The 16809-nt window shown below is 39.8% G+C and overlaps 1 long non-coding RNA gene across 2 annotated transcripts; it reads left to right on the top strand.

The window, feature by feature from the left end:
• Positions 1–449: 449 nt before the first annotated feature.
• Positions 450–8333, top strand: LOC134157167 (uncharacterized). 2 transcript variants are annotated; one of them, XR_009962217.1, is made up of 2 exons: positions 450–571; positions 8126–8333. It is a non-coding gene; the product is annotated as an uncharacterized LOC134157167 (long non-coding RNA). The 2 variants fall into 2 exon arrangements; XR_009962216.1 differs by lacking the exon at positions 8126–8333 and adding an exon at positions 5226–5545 and having other exon boundaries at positions 456–571.
• The last annotated feature ends 8476 nt before the right edge of the window (positions 8334–16809 follow it).

The raw sequence follows: 16809 nt of genomic DNA, 5'->3' as shown, positions 1-16809 counted from the left end.
GCTCTGAGAAACCTGTGCAGGCCTCTTCTCAAGCTTGGGCAAGTGCCTGGTTGTTTTGTTCCTGACTGGTTCTTGAGGCAGAAAGAGAGGATGCAAAGCACAAGACTTGAGCTCATACAGCATTATTATTCTGAAATGCACTCATTCTCTGCATTTTTTCCAGAAATGACATGTTTACTTATGACTAGACAACTTTGTTTAGTGAGGAAACTAAGGTGTCAGTCAGCTTTGTAGGCACTCGTCCCTCCAAAGGGAAGCTCCAGCACTGAGTCAGCTGCAGCTTCCCGCAACACAGGCAGAACATACTTGTTGCTTTGTGCCTTGTAGAAGCCAAACCCATGCGCCTCCTCCACGAAGCCAGCTGTCTGGTGATTAGGCCTGCTTTCCTTTTTGTTTGCAGGGATGTGCTGGATGGGAGTAGCACAGCCAGGCGAGCACAGGCACAGAAACTGCAGAAGGTTGGCTTCCCAGCTCCAGCGCTCCTTCTGGACCCACCTCAGATGGTCTGTAGTTAATTTAATGACTGGCATGAACTTCAGCTCTGAAGAGTGGATGTTCCACCACCTTAACAGTAAGTGAATCCCATCCACAACTGTATTAGCGATTTCAGACAATGAAACCTTTTCCCACAATTTTCAAATCTAATTCTGAACAGCGAAAGGGTGAGAGGTTCAGAAATAATGCAGGAACAGATGAGCACTGAAATGTGAATAAAACAGAGCAAAATCTTGGTCTTTAATGAGTTTCATTGCACAAGGAATATACTATATTGTGAAAAATGAAAAAAAAAAGACCTGGCAAATGCATAAAAGTAATGTACTTGCAGCTGCATGTAGTAATACTGCAGTAGTATTAAGGACTCCTGAAGTCATTACAAAGTACAGATACAGGGCTCCATGAATTATTTACTTTCATGGGGGACACAGGACAAAATTATATGTACTCTGAATACTTGGACTACGTAGACTTTGTAAATATATATTAGTTATAGTCAAGATTCTGATTTTGCCCTAAGAATCATTAGGAAGTACAGTCTTGGTGAAAATATCAATAATGCATAATTTGCCTCAAATACATTAAAGCTCTAAAGAAATGAGCTTTTTTTTTTTTTTCATTTTAATAGGAACACATACCTCTTGTGACTACTGCTATCATATATTTTATACTGTTATAAATACATTTAAGAGGCCAGAATTTGTCTCAAGATGAGTTGTACTGAAAACTGGCCCTAAGTGTAGTTGTCTTCACATGTTCTGGGTAACTGAAGATTTCTGTAAATTCAAAGCCACTATGAAGACCTGCTGTAGGAAAGTCCATGTAACTTCATATGAAAACAGTCAATAAAAGCAGCATTTGTCACTGATCAGCCTGGATCTCTGGGAGGAGGATAGTAAAGTCATAGTACAACTCTGTAGTTACAGAGCTTTCTCACACATCCCCGAGGCCTCTAAAATGTTACCAGCAAATCTGTTTGACAGAAGGAAGACACTTCTAAAACATGGGTTGCCAATGGTCTGAAGAAGCTAGTAAGGACATTTGTTCTGTCCCTGGGCATGCCTCTAATGGCCTGAAGAAAACCAGAAGGGTGCCAAAGATCTCTGTACTGGCCCTTAATAATCATGGCTAAAAATAACTAGTTCTGATTGTTTCCTTCAGCTTTGATATCTCATCTTTCTTTTGACGCCCCCAGTCTCTACAGCCACAGCCAACTTCTTCCCACATCTGAAGAGTTTCAAAAAGGAAACTAGCAAGCCACTATAGCACTGAGGTAGAACCACAATGAAACCTGGGGCAATGGCAACTGCATGAATTTCAGCCCTAGTTTTCATTTGCTGCAGTCTTTTTTTTTTTTGACTGTTGTGGCTTTCGATAGTGGTTTCAAACTTGCTTTTAAAAAAATCTCATTTTCTTTCTTTCCTTTTAGTAGCTTGAGTTTAGATTAAGTATGTTGGCAGAGGAGGTAAGGCTTGAATAATTTTCATGCATCAGCACTGACAATATCCTTTTTGATACTCATTTTTTTGGAAATAATAACATTCTTAGGATGAAATTATGTATCAGAGTAATAACAATGAGAACAGAGTGTAGCATGTTGGAAATATCTGTAACATAATGCAATATCTTGGTATCCCTTTTATCTGAAAGTATTTATTCATTATGAAAGCATGTTAAAGAGTAAAATAGCTATCTAAAGCTGGTACTTACATGATTCCTATCACAGCTGTATCTGAGCTATCACAAAAGACATAATGCCCCACTGCATTAGGACTGTGAAGCTTCCCTAGGTGTTGCTCAGCTGTAGATCTGAGGAGTGGAGGGACTAAATGGTCTGTTCAGGAGCAGGGAGGAAGCCAGGGACAAAGGAGACAGCAGACTCTCCATAAGTAGTCCGTTGGGACTCTGAATACAGATTTAAAACCAGCTTTAGATAACCCCAGGAGATGGGGCAGGATGGCAGAAAGCCTGCAACAAGATGCGTGATGATCTGCCATTGATCTTCAGAGGGCCATCAGAGCCCAGAAGTGGGGGAAGAGTTGAGAAAGGCAATTAACCTAAGTGGTCACAGATGTTCTCACTCCACATCTGCCCTCTGCAGACTTCATTGGTGTGGTTTCTGTGGAAACAGAAACTCTGCTAAATGGAGCTGCTGTCCCTGTCAGGATCTGTTTTTAACAAAAATGTATATTCTCCAGTAGCGCAACAAGAGCTTGTTGATGCAGGAAGGTGCAAAGCTATCCTGCAGCAGCAGCATTGCATATTCCTATTCAAACTAGAACAGCTTTTGATCCAGGAATAATTTCAGGGTTTGATATGCATTAATCCAATATATCATTCTGTTTCAGGGAAGTTTCTAACTGTCACAGAGACCCTATGTAATCCTTCGGGGTCAGTTCTAGTAGTCTTTCTGACATTTTAATATAGCCAAGGAAAGAAGGATTTGAGCTAAACTCCCAGCTGCAACATTTAAGCATGTGTCTGTCTCTGTGAGTGAATATTTTTTAACTTATTTAGGACAACTTTTATTTCGTATTTTTATAATATCTTACTTGGTTAAGACACCTTGTTTAGTACACTGGGTTTCATATTTTACTGAGTCATTCTTCCACTTTAAGAGGCTTAAAATGGCTTGCGATGCTGGGTACTTTCCCCCCACCTCACCACCAAAAAAAAAAATAAAATCTGTCTCCCTGTTTTGTTTTCTGCTGACTGCACTGAACTAGCAGAATAACCTTAAAGATAATTGACAAAATGACAGGATAGAATAAAATGTTGGAACGGAAGAACTGACACAGGCATTCCTGGACTTCTTAACAGTTAAACCACAATGGCCTGTTCAAATGAACGTATTAGTCCCACAAAACATATTAGTCCCACAAGAGAAAGTAAATTTTATCGCATCCAGAAATTCCGTGCAGAGCAAAATGGCTAACAACTGCTTACTGCCATGAGTTGAACTGACCACGTCTTACAGCAGACTGAAGACTAAGCTGAAATCCCTCCCACCTTCTCTGAGGTTATCAGGAACAAAGAAAGGCCATCTGGACCTCCTGTAACAGCCGCAGAGCTGGCAATAACCTTGGCTGCAAGAGCTTCAGTGGTGGATTTAAAAGAGGATGGATTCTAGACATCTCTTTTAAAAGAGTCCTAAGCGCGTATAAAACAACCGGATGAGAATGATAGGCAGCAGTGTTTACTTTGCATTGAGTAAATGACTACACAAAACTTAACACCCAAAGTCAGGTACAGGGAGAGGAGAGGACCTTACTCTGAGTTACCTGGTCACCCCTGAGATGTGATAAATGACCACACAGGGCTGTAGTCTGCCACCAGTACCATTGCCTTGGAAAACCCCATCACTGTTCTTTGCAAGCTTGTGGAGGGAGAGTGCCTGGAAACAGGTAGAACACAACAACCAAGAAAAGAAGCATGTTGTCGGATTTTACTTTTTACGTTAGCCAGAGAAGTAAGAATCAATGTCAACCCAATTTCCAGAATGAGCTAAAAATAAACCAAAGTGTTTATTTTTAGATGTACCAAGCTATTCAGTAACAACTCAGCTTTATGGCATGTAGGAATAGGATCCAGAATCTGATTTTGGTTATACTGCTGGAAGTTTTCCATTGGCTTCAAAGATAATTAATAGTTTCACCAAAGTAATTTGATCAGAATTTGGCCATAGATCTATTGTTCCTTGATGTGATGCACTTACACATAAGTTTTAGTGGAAAAATATGTATTAAAAAATAAAATAAAAAAAATAGAATAGAAGCAACATGTTTATCTACCTCACAGCTTTTTTCAGGTTTAAATGCTTTGAAGTGTTTTGAGGATGAACAGTGCTATATGTATGCTAAGCATTATATAAATGCATAATATTAGGCATGCTGTTTTCATCTTTGCCCACAGCATGTTAATGACATATCTGCATTGGGATGAAACACAACACTATTGAATAAAGGTTGTGGATTATGTTTGTGTTTCACAGTGTTAGGTGATATGCTGCTTCTGATCTCCAGGTCACTGCTCAAATCTGTCAGGGGTTAATCATGGCCGGTTGTTCCTATCTGATGCCTGGTATGCTCCTGCTGCTAGAGGAAAAGTTGTTCCACTCTGTAACTCATCAACTTAGTTTAGAGCCAGTGAAAATGCTCTGTGAGGATGCCAGCACTTACAGGGATAGAAGAAAATGCCAGTTGTTATTCCGGGATAACCTAGGCAAAACTCAGCTAAGCAATGTTGGTGATGGTGATGATAGAATTAAGTATATATAGCTAAGAGACTGTAAAGTCCAGCACCTTTTAGGAACACTAAAAGCTATCTGAGAATAAGTTTAGTAAGTTTACTTAAGATAGTTCCATTTTTTACAGAGATCTGATACAGTTGCAATGAAATATGGGTCAGAAGATCTCACCGGTGTGCCAAAACATTTTCTAGTATGGTTTTCAAGTCTATCTCTGAGAACGTTGAAGTGTATTTCAGTTGCAAGACTGAGATATATATACAACATTTTCAGGTTAGATTTGTATCTTGAGCCTTACTTTTGGCACTGCACCTCTTTTGCCAATATTTGCCCTGTAGAAGTACATTGAAAACCTACCAGATCAAAACTTAAGGTCTTCTGATCAGTTTTTATTGAGATCTTACTAGAAGCAGAACTCACAGTAGTTCAAATCCTGATGGATAAAAAGCACCTGAGCATGCACCCTTCCCTCTGATTTCCATAGCAGTTGTTGCTGAGTAATGACTGGATGCACCTCCTGCTCCTGCATCAGGGCTGCTGACAGGAGCAAGCGGGAGGAAGATCAAGCTCCGGCGAGGACAGACTTCAGGAGCTGGTCCATTCTTCTTTCACACAGATGGGAGTGTCACAGCGTGCTTTCCTGCCTAATGAGTCTCAACACAGCCTTGCACAACTCAGCCTCCTTTAAGCTTTTAACCAGGGTGTAGGAGTTCAGAAAAAAAATCACCTCCCTTCCCCCAAGAAAAATATAATTGCAAAGATTTGTTTTGATGTAGCACAAACAGTAAACTCGAATCACTGAAAGTGAGCAACACATTTGTGTGAGTATTCTTTCTTTCCCTAATTTTCATTCCCAGTTAGCTATTCGTTTTATTTACCTCCTAGAGAATACACACTAGGGACTGGATCTGACTCCCAGTGAGGCTCATGGAGGAGCTGCCAAGGCCATAATCCTTGGGGCTGTAAAACAGCTCCTCTTTGTTGACCCCACTGGGGCTATCCCAATATATAACAGCAGACAGTCTGGTCCTCATCATTGTTAATGCAGACAGTTCTCCATGTGAGCCATCTTATGGGACAAAGCAAATGTTAATGCATAGTAATACTATCAAAATAGTGCATGGTGATAGGTTCCACTTTCATTGAAATTGTGTTACTAATTACAGTGCAAGTTACATAACTACAAGTACTTATTTTTTATAAGACTCACTTTTTTTTATACTGTGAGAGAAATCAGGATCCCAGTTTGTTTAAGGCTTCATACAAACAAAAGCCTTGATGTTACAACATGATCCGTGCTAAAAGCCATGCATATACGCAACTTCAGTGTTAAGATCATGGTCCTTGCAAGCTCTCTACATCTCTGGTAAAGCCAACATAGAAGCTTCAGATTTATTCTTCTGTTAACAAGCTTAGAATATGGATCTTGGTTACTATTATTACCAGTACGTAGCATGCCAAGATGTGTAGGAGAAATGGAAGAGCAGTCTAAAATTCAAATTATGCACTAAATGGGCATAGCAAATAGCAGAGCGAGAATGGAATACCAAGGAACAAAGCCAAGAAAATGCTTGTTCAATTTAGGGAAGATGGTGTGGCAAAATTGACTAATGTTTTACAATCATATACTCACTGTAGAGTCATTTATTGTGACCAGCAGTAAGAAAAACACTAATGAATGGCTAGAGAAATGTACTGATTGAGCCCTTAATATCGATTCAAAACAATGTCATCAGTGAATATGGGAATTTCTTCATAAGATGAAAAAGAATAAGATCATATCTCTGGTACTTATATAGCCTCTTTTACCATGGCACCTGGGCACCTTTCTCATGACAGTTATCATATCCCATGCAACTGGGGAGCTTTAGGACAGGCCCACAGCAGCAGGCATCCCTGGAACCAGGGCAGGTTGACAAGGGAGGGCACAGCCAGGATGGGTTGTCCAAGCCTGAGTGGCTGATCCCTATCTCCTACTAGCATAGCTACTGGTACCATCACCTAGCAGTAGCTCTACAAGCCTTCTCCATTCCATCCCATTCTATCCCATCCTTCTCTTCACCATCTGAGAAGTCAGGCTGAACTATAGGCAGCTGGTATTCTAAGCAATCATCCTAATGCATAGTTCATGAGCGAGCCATTGGCTGCAATGTTTGTGTTAGTCATTTATCAAATAATAACCAGCATCAAAGGCTAGATCCTGCAAATGGAAGAATGAAGCTGATTCCTGCACCTTGGTATGAGGAATGTGTCTTGAGGCCCATGTTTATGGAGCTGCAAATTTGTTCTTTGATCTCTTACCAATAAGAAGACTAAAGGAATGCAATTTTTGTTGTTAATATTTTGCTTAATGTTAGTCTAGGGAAAGTCCGTTAGTAATCTATAGCTATCCCGTCGGTCTCAAGGGACACGTCACGTACATTAAAGGACACAAATCAATAATTAACATAAAATCCTCCTAATCCTAAAGTCAAATATTAACATCCTCCCTTACTTTTATCTTTTCTTCTTTTCTTTTTTTTTTTTTTGGCTTCTAGCAGATTTCTAAACAACCCAAGGCTGAGAGTGGTAGAATTTTGCCCTGAGATGAAAACATAATGAGACAGCCATGTGCCTTCCTGTCTGTGCCAGATTTCAGGCATATAAGTCCACAGTAAGCTCAAAACTTAAGTATGCAGGGAAGTGCATCATGATGTGTTATAATCCTGCAGTTTGCTCTAATCAAGAAAAGATTCAATACCGAGTACCTATAAAGAAGAAATTTGGGGGTCAAAAGATATTCTTCTCTGGAATTTAAACTGCTTCTTTCTAAAAGTGTGAAAAAAACCCCACCTAATTGCCATTTATAGAAACAATTCAGTTGATATAATTCTTTAAAATATGCCTATTTGATTATTTTCAAAATTAGTCAGATGTTTCATTTCTGAAACTGAGTTATGAACCTGTACATAAATCCTTGTAGTAAAAGTTCTATTTTCCTCTTGCAGCATTAACATTTACAGCATTGAAAAAGGTGCAATTGTGCCACATGTTCAAAGCAATTCCAAATTCTAATTAAAGGGTAACTCAGGTTATAAAGCAGTTCTAAAGTTAAATATATGGGCATAATTTATTAAGTGTAGGCCTTTTTTTCCAAGGGCATAATTTATTAAGTGTAGACCCTTTTTTTCAAGTGCACATCTGGAAATAGTGCCTATCAATGTATATTTATACCTGTACGCATAATAAACTGCACACAGTAGATACACTAGGTGCAGGCATATAGTTAGTTCAGACATATTCCCAAGGCATTTTCAACTACTAACATTTTTGTCAGTGGGAAGGAATGTGATCTTTCATAACACTGAAGTTATTGTTTATTTTCTCCTTTCTTTTTTGTTGTAGGAATTAGACATTTTGGTTACTTATTACCATGAGATAATTCCCACTAGTCTGCTAAAGGCATAAGCAAGGCAAAGTGTTTCCTAATTCCCAGAAGGCATGTGTTATCTCATGGTAACACACACAGATTGCAGTGTGACATTTCTTCTTGATACAGGTAAATGGTCCAGGATATAGCTTTGTCCTTCCATTAAAATCTCACTTGTGTTTCCCTGTTTGCAAAATACTTTATCAAGATGTGTAGTACAGAATAAATATTTAGTGGAGCACTTGTACCGCTGTGTTTTTAACAAAGTCCAGAGGAAGACTAAAGAGAAACATACGACTGCTAAAAAACTGAAGGGCTGATGTTAGGTGAAAGTTGTTGTCTTTACTCTTGTGCGTGTGGGAAAGGATATTGATATTCTCATGCTGCTGATGGGCAACAGAGTGTGGATAGCTGTCTTAAAACATGTTGTGAATTTAATGGAAATATATTGTTCTTAGATGTTTTCAGGATGTTGCTGTTGGGCCTTGACTATAACAAGGTTTCCTAACTTTGATCAGCAAATCAGGCAAAGAGTCTTCTGCAAATCTTCTCCTCCTTAGTTGTCTGTATTTCTCAATACTCTCATCCAGGAACATATCCAGGATGCACCCCAACTTTCAGATGGCTCCTTGTACTGTCAGTTCTGCAGGTGGTCACTTAGAAAGATGGACAAGTCTGTGCAGTGTGCAGCTGCCTTCTGCCACTTTGACCGTCTTTCAAGCCAGCTCTGAGTTATTTTTCCACACAGTGGTTTACTCTGAGGCAGAGATTCTCCATGCTGTTAATCTCTGCTCAAGGGAGATGTAAAATGTCCCTTGTATAGGATACAGGAGAAGGAAATAGAGGAAGGCAAGCCCCCAGATCCATCATTAATTTCTGATTGCACCATACTTTTTCCTCAGTTCCCTATAGTAGTGTCTCATTCTACTACTCTCAGCTCTTCATTTGAGTTTGAAATCCACTGAGATCAATATACAATGAATGTGGACATCAGAAGACAGATAAATGATGAAACAGAGAGAGGACTACGAAATTATTAAGCCTACTAATTATTGCACTTGGGGATTTCTTCCAGAAACCAGGGTCCTTCCAGATTACCTCTAGAAAGGAATTTGCAGCCAGTGGGCACATACTTCGTGTGTCATTACTTTATTGTATACTTCTGATGAGGAAATACAGCCCTTTCTTTATGTACAATTAGCTATTACATTTGCAAATAGTCACCCATATCATATTATAAATGTGGTCTTTCAACCCCAAGTTCCTCTGTGTTACAGAGTCACCAACAAAGGAATTTCTTTCTTCTATTAAATGGGGCTCAGACATGAGAAAATTCTCCACAGGGAACTCCCATATACCAACAAATTATCATGAACCTGATTATCTTCTAAATACGGTCATAAATCATCTTTTCCTTTTTGCTAGTAAAAATCTCTTGATTAGTTCGGGACATTAACAGGCAAATTTTTAGCAATAGGTTTTGGTGCTACAAATGCTTTCCTTCAAGAAAAAGGGGGGAAAGATGTTTGGATTGGAGGGAGCTGGAGAGGCACACTGAATCAAACACAGTTCGCTGCAGTAGCAAGACCAACATGAAAACCAGATTTTTTTTCCTGTGATTTTCTTTTCCCCAAAGTTGTCAGTGTGGCTAGGTCACCTACAGATGTATTTCTCAAGATGACAGCCTTTGCTTTGAGTCTGTTACATACAGAGCTGAACATGGGCTCTGAAGTTTTAAACTGGATTTCCAGTTAGAGTTCAAGGAAGATTTGGGATTTTGGCTTGTTTTCATAGCTAATTAAATGAGTTAAAATCCTAGCTGTCTTGAAGTCAATGGGACAAATCCCACTGGTTTCACTGGGGCAAGAATGTCACCCCTTGCAGTTTAAAGGTCAACTACAAAAACAGAACTCCGATTCTGACCATACAGTAATTATATCATCTTGTTATGCTTTTATTCTACTGGATCTATCCATTTGCCTTACTATATATTTATAAAGGTTTCCCTGCCTGGATTTCCTGCGATCTATTCAAGGGGTGTGATCTTCAAATCCAAGAGACAGAAAGACCACTAGGAAGTGCATGAAGTGATAAAACACTGATAGCATTCTGGCACTTAAATTCCAAATCCCAGTGGATTCACAAGATAGATTCCATTTGTTTTAATTGTCTCTGCATAAGTTCTTTTAAGTGCTTGAGGAGTACTGGACACCATCAGATGAGATGTGCCATCAGAAAAAATTAGCAATAGTATTTTATGTAGCTGTAATCTTATTTTTTTTAATCAGGATGTCTTCCTCAAATATTCCTAGCCATATATGGTATGAACTTTTTGCCTTTATTCAGGAATTTCCTTTTCAATTTCTGTTTTTCTTAAGGCAGCCTCTACTAGGACAGCATGAAAAAATGCTGGAGTGTGATCCAGCCCCTTGTATTCATAGCTGATAAACAGATGTTTCTGTGAGCCCCAGGCAGTGGAGGAATAGCATCACATTTATAGAGTTTTAGTGATAACTCAGATAGTTATCCAAAACATCATATGTTACACCAATATTTTGCACCAACTGAGTAATGTGGAGTGTTCTGCCAAGGCTCCTTGGTGTCCTTTTTCACAGCTGTGATGCTGTCAGCCCAAAGACAATGCTTGCAGTGAGGAGCCCAGCACTCCCACAGATGCTCGGCTGACTCCAAGCTGGATCTCAGCCAAAAGACTCTCGAAACATTTTCCATGGGCTACAGCTTAATGCGTATTCCAACCCTAGCTGTTCTGTGATTCTATGGTTCTTTCTAATGAAAGGATGGTTTGCAGGATAACTGCTGGGCTGGCTTATAGTCTGTTCTGGAAGTGCACAAGGCAGAGGTCACCTCTGTAGAACTAAGGTCACATTATTTTCCCTGATGATTATGCATTTACACTTAGATTTTGTGTCTTGTTATTTTGCTCAAGCCTCCTTAAACTATGTGGCACCTAAGTATACCCAAGCCACGATGATTTATAATATCCTATAATATATAATATATTGACCACTGCATTGCTGTAGCTTGTTGACTGAGCAGAGTAGCTTGTTTGACTGAACGGCGTGGTGTTGTGGGAAGACAACCCCTGATGTGATGGCCTGCTCCATCATTCTGCACTCAGTGGTTTCTCTGGTGGTACCCTATAGGACAACCACCATGAAGTGTACGGGCTGGGGGCTTGGAAATTAATATCCTTGCTTCTTCTCTTGGTATTGATTATGAAGAAACTGAGCAAAAAACTTCAGCAGAGCACTTCTCTGCAACAGCTCTGCTTTGTGCAGCACCACACTGAGTGCTATCAGAATAAGTTTATTTTACAATAAATAACATAAAATAAATGTAAAAATGTAAGTAGCACATTGTTTATGGACTAACAAGCCCCTGGTGAACTGACCTTTTGGTAATTATGTAAGTAACAAAGCAAGCAGATGGTGTAAGTTAACTGAATACAAAGCAGGACTTCCACTGGAAAAATTCTGGCGGTCTGTAAACCACAGGTTAAGAATTACCAACGTAGGTAATGCATTTGTTCTCATCCATCTTCTGGGAGTGGGACCACACTGCATGCTGCGGGAGGGCCCTCCAGTTACCCCTGAATGGTGTATCTTCTCCAGAGCGCAGTACTCTGGGATGCAGTCCTTAGAGCTGATCACAAAAGAAGTTAATTCATGACATTCCTCCCCTGCAGTGCCTGTGTCAGTGCTCTTTTCAGGGCAATGAGCTCCATTTCAGTCCTCTGAGGATTCTTTGGGAAGTGTGTTAGGGCCTTCTGTTGGGTTACGTCCAGTAGTTGCTGGAACAGATCCCTCTCTTGCTTCTTTTTCTTTCTGAACTACATGTTGGCCATCCATCTGTGTGCACTACTTACCGCTTTGGGGGAGCTATGGCATCAAAAAGTTTAAGGCAGAGTTAAAAAAGAGTAAGGGGTTTTAAATTATACTTTCTTAATATCAGTCCTCATGCTAAATGCAACATAACTCCCTTAACACTACCCCATCTTTAATTCACACTCAGGTGTCCAGACAAGGCAGTAAAGTGTAATCCAAATTGCTTTCACTTGCTGTAGGTCTTCATGTAGCAAAGATGAGATGGTTTGGAATATGTCAAAAGAAGGGGCAATTAGCTGGGGGGGCTGTGTTGGCTCATGCAAATAGATTAAATCAGTCAGCAGGTCAGCAGTTCTGTTGTACCCCCTGTTCTCTTTGTACAGGAGTCAGAAAAACCCTTGCAAGGGTCTTGTGCAAGAGAAAGGACTTTTGTTATGAGGGTAGCCCAGTGGCTTCAGTGTTCTCTATGCTGGGCTCTTGTGCAATCTTCAGCCCTGTTGTTTGTGCAGTGTTGCTGACTGCTCTCATAAATCTCCTGATAGAATCACAATGCATACACAAGATCAAAGGAGCTTGCAATGGCTTTTATGCTGTTTGTTTGGATGTGCCTGTGCTGCAGCCTTGGGTGAATAGATAACCACCACATAAAATTTAGAGTCTGCCTGCAACACTTGGAAAAAGGTGGTCCAGCTTGTCCTTCGGTAATTCACCTGTAGCTCTCTAGCTCTGCCTTGGTAGAGTGGCCAGTGCGGTGCATTTGGTTTTCCCTATTTGTCTTGAAAGTGTTCACTAAAGGTGTCTGCATTCTGGTGGTTCTTCTGAGAGAGACTGCAGAGGTCTGTGTCAGGGCCAGTAAAACCTTCTCTCTCCCAGAAAAAGGCACACCATGGCATAGATGCTACAGTGCTGATAATTACTCTTCTTTAAAATACCAAATAATAGCAAATTCACACATAATATTCCAACCTGGAGTCCCCAAAACTAGCCCTATATGAAGTGCTGACCCCACATCCTCTTGCTCCTAATTTAAACCTAGCCTGGGAAGCTTGGGAAGTCCCAGCCCTAACCACAGCGCCAACACTTACATACCATGGGGCTGCGTGGTGTGAGGTGGCAGTGACTGAGCTGTAGCAACAGTTGTAGGATGTAGAGGTATGGAGGATGTGGTTCTAAGTGTGGAAATTCTTCAAGACCCTTAAGATTTTATTTCTTTTGCTAAGTCATTCCTGATGGTAACTTCCTTACAAACCTTGCATGACACATCTGCTTGCTGCTCTGTTAGTTCTTGTTTTACCTCTGAAAATTGATTTCATGCTGTAAGATATCATGAGATCATTCAGCTGTGCTCTTTAGCACCATTGCAGGACTGTAGTCTATCATTTCATTTTATTGCTTGTGACAGTCACTACCTACACGCTGCAATTTTATAGTCCACACTTCTGTTAAAAGAGCAACTAGTTCTGATTTCTTCAGACAGAATATTTGCATGTTTCTAGTAACTTGGTCTCTGCCTCTGTGTGAAAAGACAGGTTCTGTAGTCTTATATGAAGCTATTCACATGCACAATGTTTTATGAAGACTTAAAGCAATGTGATCATGCATCTCCTATTCCAATCCAAAAGGCAAAACTTTGCTGTTTTGTTCAAATCACAAATGACCTGCATACATTACACTTTTCCTTAAAACCAGTGATACAGCTCCACTGTGTAAGTTATAGGGAATGTGGTGTGGGCTGATAATGAGGTTTCTACCACCATGTCATCCAAACTTGCCTACAACCATGGCCTGCATTCTCAAGCTGGAAGCAATGGTATACCAGTACAAAGGAACACCTAATTTCATTTTAGTTTCCCTAAAGGGGTCATTTCAATCTCTTCTGCAAAAATGAGCTCTGATTATGATGAAGTAATCTGATGAATATATAGAGGTATGGGAACAAAAAATATTGCAGCAAGTATCTTTTGCCAGTGGAAGAGGGTTAAGTAGGAAGTTGAGCAAACCACCACAGAAATATGTACCATAAAAACATCATTTTCAAGTGTGGTTGACCTCTTCCAACAGCATCATGCAGACAATTTTAACAGATTAAAACAAATACGTAAATATAAGCAGTTATTGCTAGAGCTGAGCAACATGTCCGTCTTTTAAAAATACTACTGACTGACTTCACATTCCAGAGACTCCACATAGATCATTCCTTGGATAGTGCTATGAATCATTTGCCCATCCCAATGTTTTGTTTGAACAACAATTCTAGTCATCTGATTTGTCAGACCACGGATGATGTCAGATAGCTCCTCTGCACCTCACTTTGTGCCCCCAAGGCTGAGAAAATGGATTGATTTTAAAATGGGACCTATTGTGCCAAATTTCCTGAGCACTTCAAATGAATACTCTTGCTCTGTCATGACTAAGAACTTCTCAGATTCTGAGAACATGTCCGCGGCTTGCATGCTCTTTGAATAACAAAGAACCCCCATACATAGAGATCTTTCAAGAAACTTCTTGTAAATCAATCACTGACAACTGCGTAGTCAGTCTTCTTGGTCTTGTCAGTTTTTAATTAAAAAGTTACACCAACAAGTGGTGACAGACACAAGCAGCACAGCCTTCTTCAGAATGTCCAAATCCATCTGAAGTGAGCATGCAGTACAGGAGTACTCTGTGCCACTCACAGAGTAACAGCTGAAAATGACCTGTCATGTAGAAATAAAAAACAAACATGAAAAGACAGGTTTATTCTTTTTCTTTTCAATTCTTTGTGATTTGTGTATACACATAATGTGCTCTCTTTCTGCCCTAATTCAGGCCTAGATGTAGCCCCAGAATAAACAAGATAACTGATTGTACTTACTCTTACATCATCTGATGGCATGACATCAGCATTCAGTCAGTGGTGCTAGCTTACAAGGAGTGAGGGAATGACGGCTCTGTGTTTCCATCCATTTATTCTCCTAAAAAGCACTTAACTGGTTGAACTTTAGATTAATTAACATGCTGGAGGAAGGAAGCCTCTGTCACAAAGCTATCTAGCACTGAGCATGTGTTTCCCTTCACCTCCTCATGGTGATTTTAACCAGTGCATGAGAATTATTGATACACATTCTTCAGGGATGCCAACAAATGTTCGTGCAAACCCGGTGGAGACCCAGAACTGGATCAGAATCATAGAGGATTTGGGTTGGAGAGGACCTTAAAGCCCATTCAATTCCAACCCCCTACCATGGGCAGGGACACATTCCACTAGAGCAGGTTGCTCCAAGCCCTGTCCAACCTGATGTTGAACACTGTCAGGAATGGGGCAGCGACAGCTTCTCTGGGCCCCCTGTGCCAGTGCCTCAGCACCCTCACAGGGAAGAATTTCTTCCTAATGTCTAATCTAAACCTCCCCCCTGTCAGTTTAAACCTCTTCCCCCTTATCCTGTCACTACATGCCCTTGTAAAAAGTCCCTCACCCAGATTATATAAGGTGAAAAGAAAGCAAGGCAATATTTAGAGGCTGAGTTTTCTCAGGCTGCTTTTCAACATCAAAAAAGAAGGAAAGGGAGAGAGAAAGGACAACTCAGTTTAAAATTATTTCTTTGAAGGCAGATAATACAGAGAATAAACCTACTGATTTAGTGCTTGTGACATCTTCTGTCCCTAGACTCGTAACCCATGTAGTTTTCTGCTTGGTCAGGAAGCAGAGAGATTTAGGAAGTTGCACCAGATTCACAAGAAAACTTGAGGCTTATTGGGAGATTTTTTTTACTTTGACCCCAAATATGAAAGTTTGCATTTTTATCATTCAGTTAGCCAACTCTGGATTACCTAAGATACAGGGACTTACTGAGGATTTGTACAAGTCTTTTCAAAAGGCTTTTGTTAATACAATATCAAGTATTTCAGGCTGGCAACTTCAGATCTCCCCACTGGTTTTGTTTTTGGTGTAAGTCAAGAGGTGCTTCATACATCTTAATATGAACATTATTATTTTGCTTTCCATTAATAATTCTGCGTCAGAGGAAATTGCCATGATTCTGTCTATTTTTATCCTTCCATTCTTTATAGCAATGTCTAAGAATACAGTAACTGGGAGAATAAAGTAACCAGAAGACAATAGGACAAAAAAATAAAAGATCAATTTTCTCAAATTCATTTCATCCCAGCACATTGCATAGCTTTTAATTTCTCACTTTTGATGGTTTTTCACCTGCATTGCCAGTCAGGGCTCAGTTCTCCTTGCATTCCGAGTACACAAGGCAGATCATAGCCTTAAAATTTAACTTTCTGCTCATTCTTTCATTATAAGAAATTCCTTTTAGATATTGCGCAAGTTTCCAGCAGTGCTTGATGCTTCGTGCATCAAGTATATGCAGTGAATACATGTGAGGTACATTACTCACATGATGCAGCACATTTTGTAGCTTATCATATTTGAGAAGTATATTTCTCTGTATGCAAGGCAGAACAGAATGTTAAGCAGGCAGGCAGATCTATTGGGAAAGCAAGTGAAAACATTAACAAAATTAATATTAAAATATAAAGAAAAAAATAGGAGAAAATAGGTAAAAGACTAAATCAATGCTACGTAGTTAACAACTCCGTAAAAATCAATAAAACCCTGCACTTCTTAGAGACAGACAGGGTAACCACAGGAACATTTGCAGAAAAAAATCAGTAATTACAGATTGAGAAATAACATGCTTATTCATAACTTTGCCATTACAAACAAGTGATATATATGTAGGAAGAAGCAAGCAATGAATGATTTTGTCCTTCTTTAAAAAGCCAGTAGCCTCCCAGACAGACAAGTACTTGTCCATATCTGCCAT

Source organism: Pezoporus occidentalis, unplaced genomic scaffold (assembly GCF_034315485.1).
Source record: "Pezoporus occidentalis ecotype Australia unplaced genomic scaffold, CSIRO_AGI_Poc_V1 ctg93, whole genome shotgun sequence".
NCBI lineage: Eukaryota > Metazoa > Chordata > Aves > Psittaciformes > Psittacidae > Pezoporus > Pezoporus occidentalis.
The sequence above is the reverse complement of the archived record's forward strand: the minus strand, read 5'-3'. Positions and strand labels throughout refer to the sequence as shown.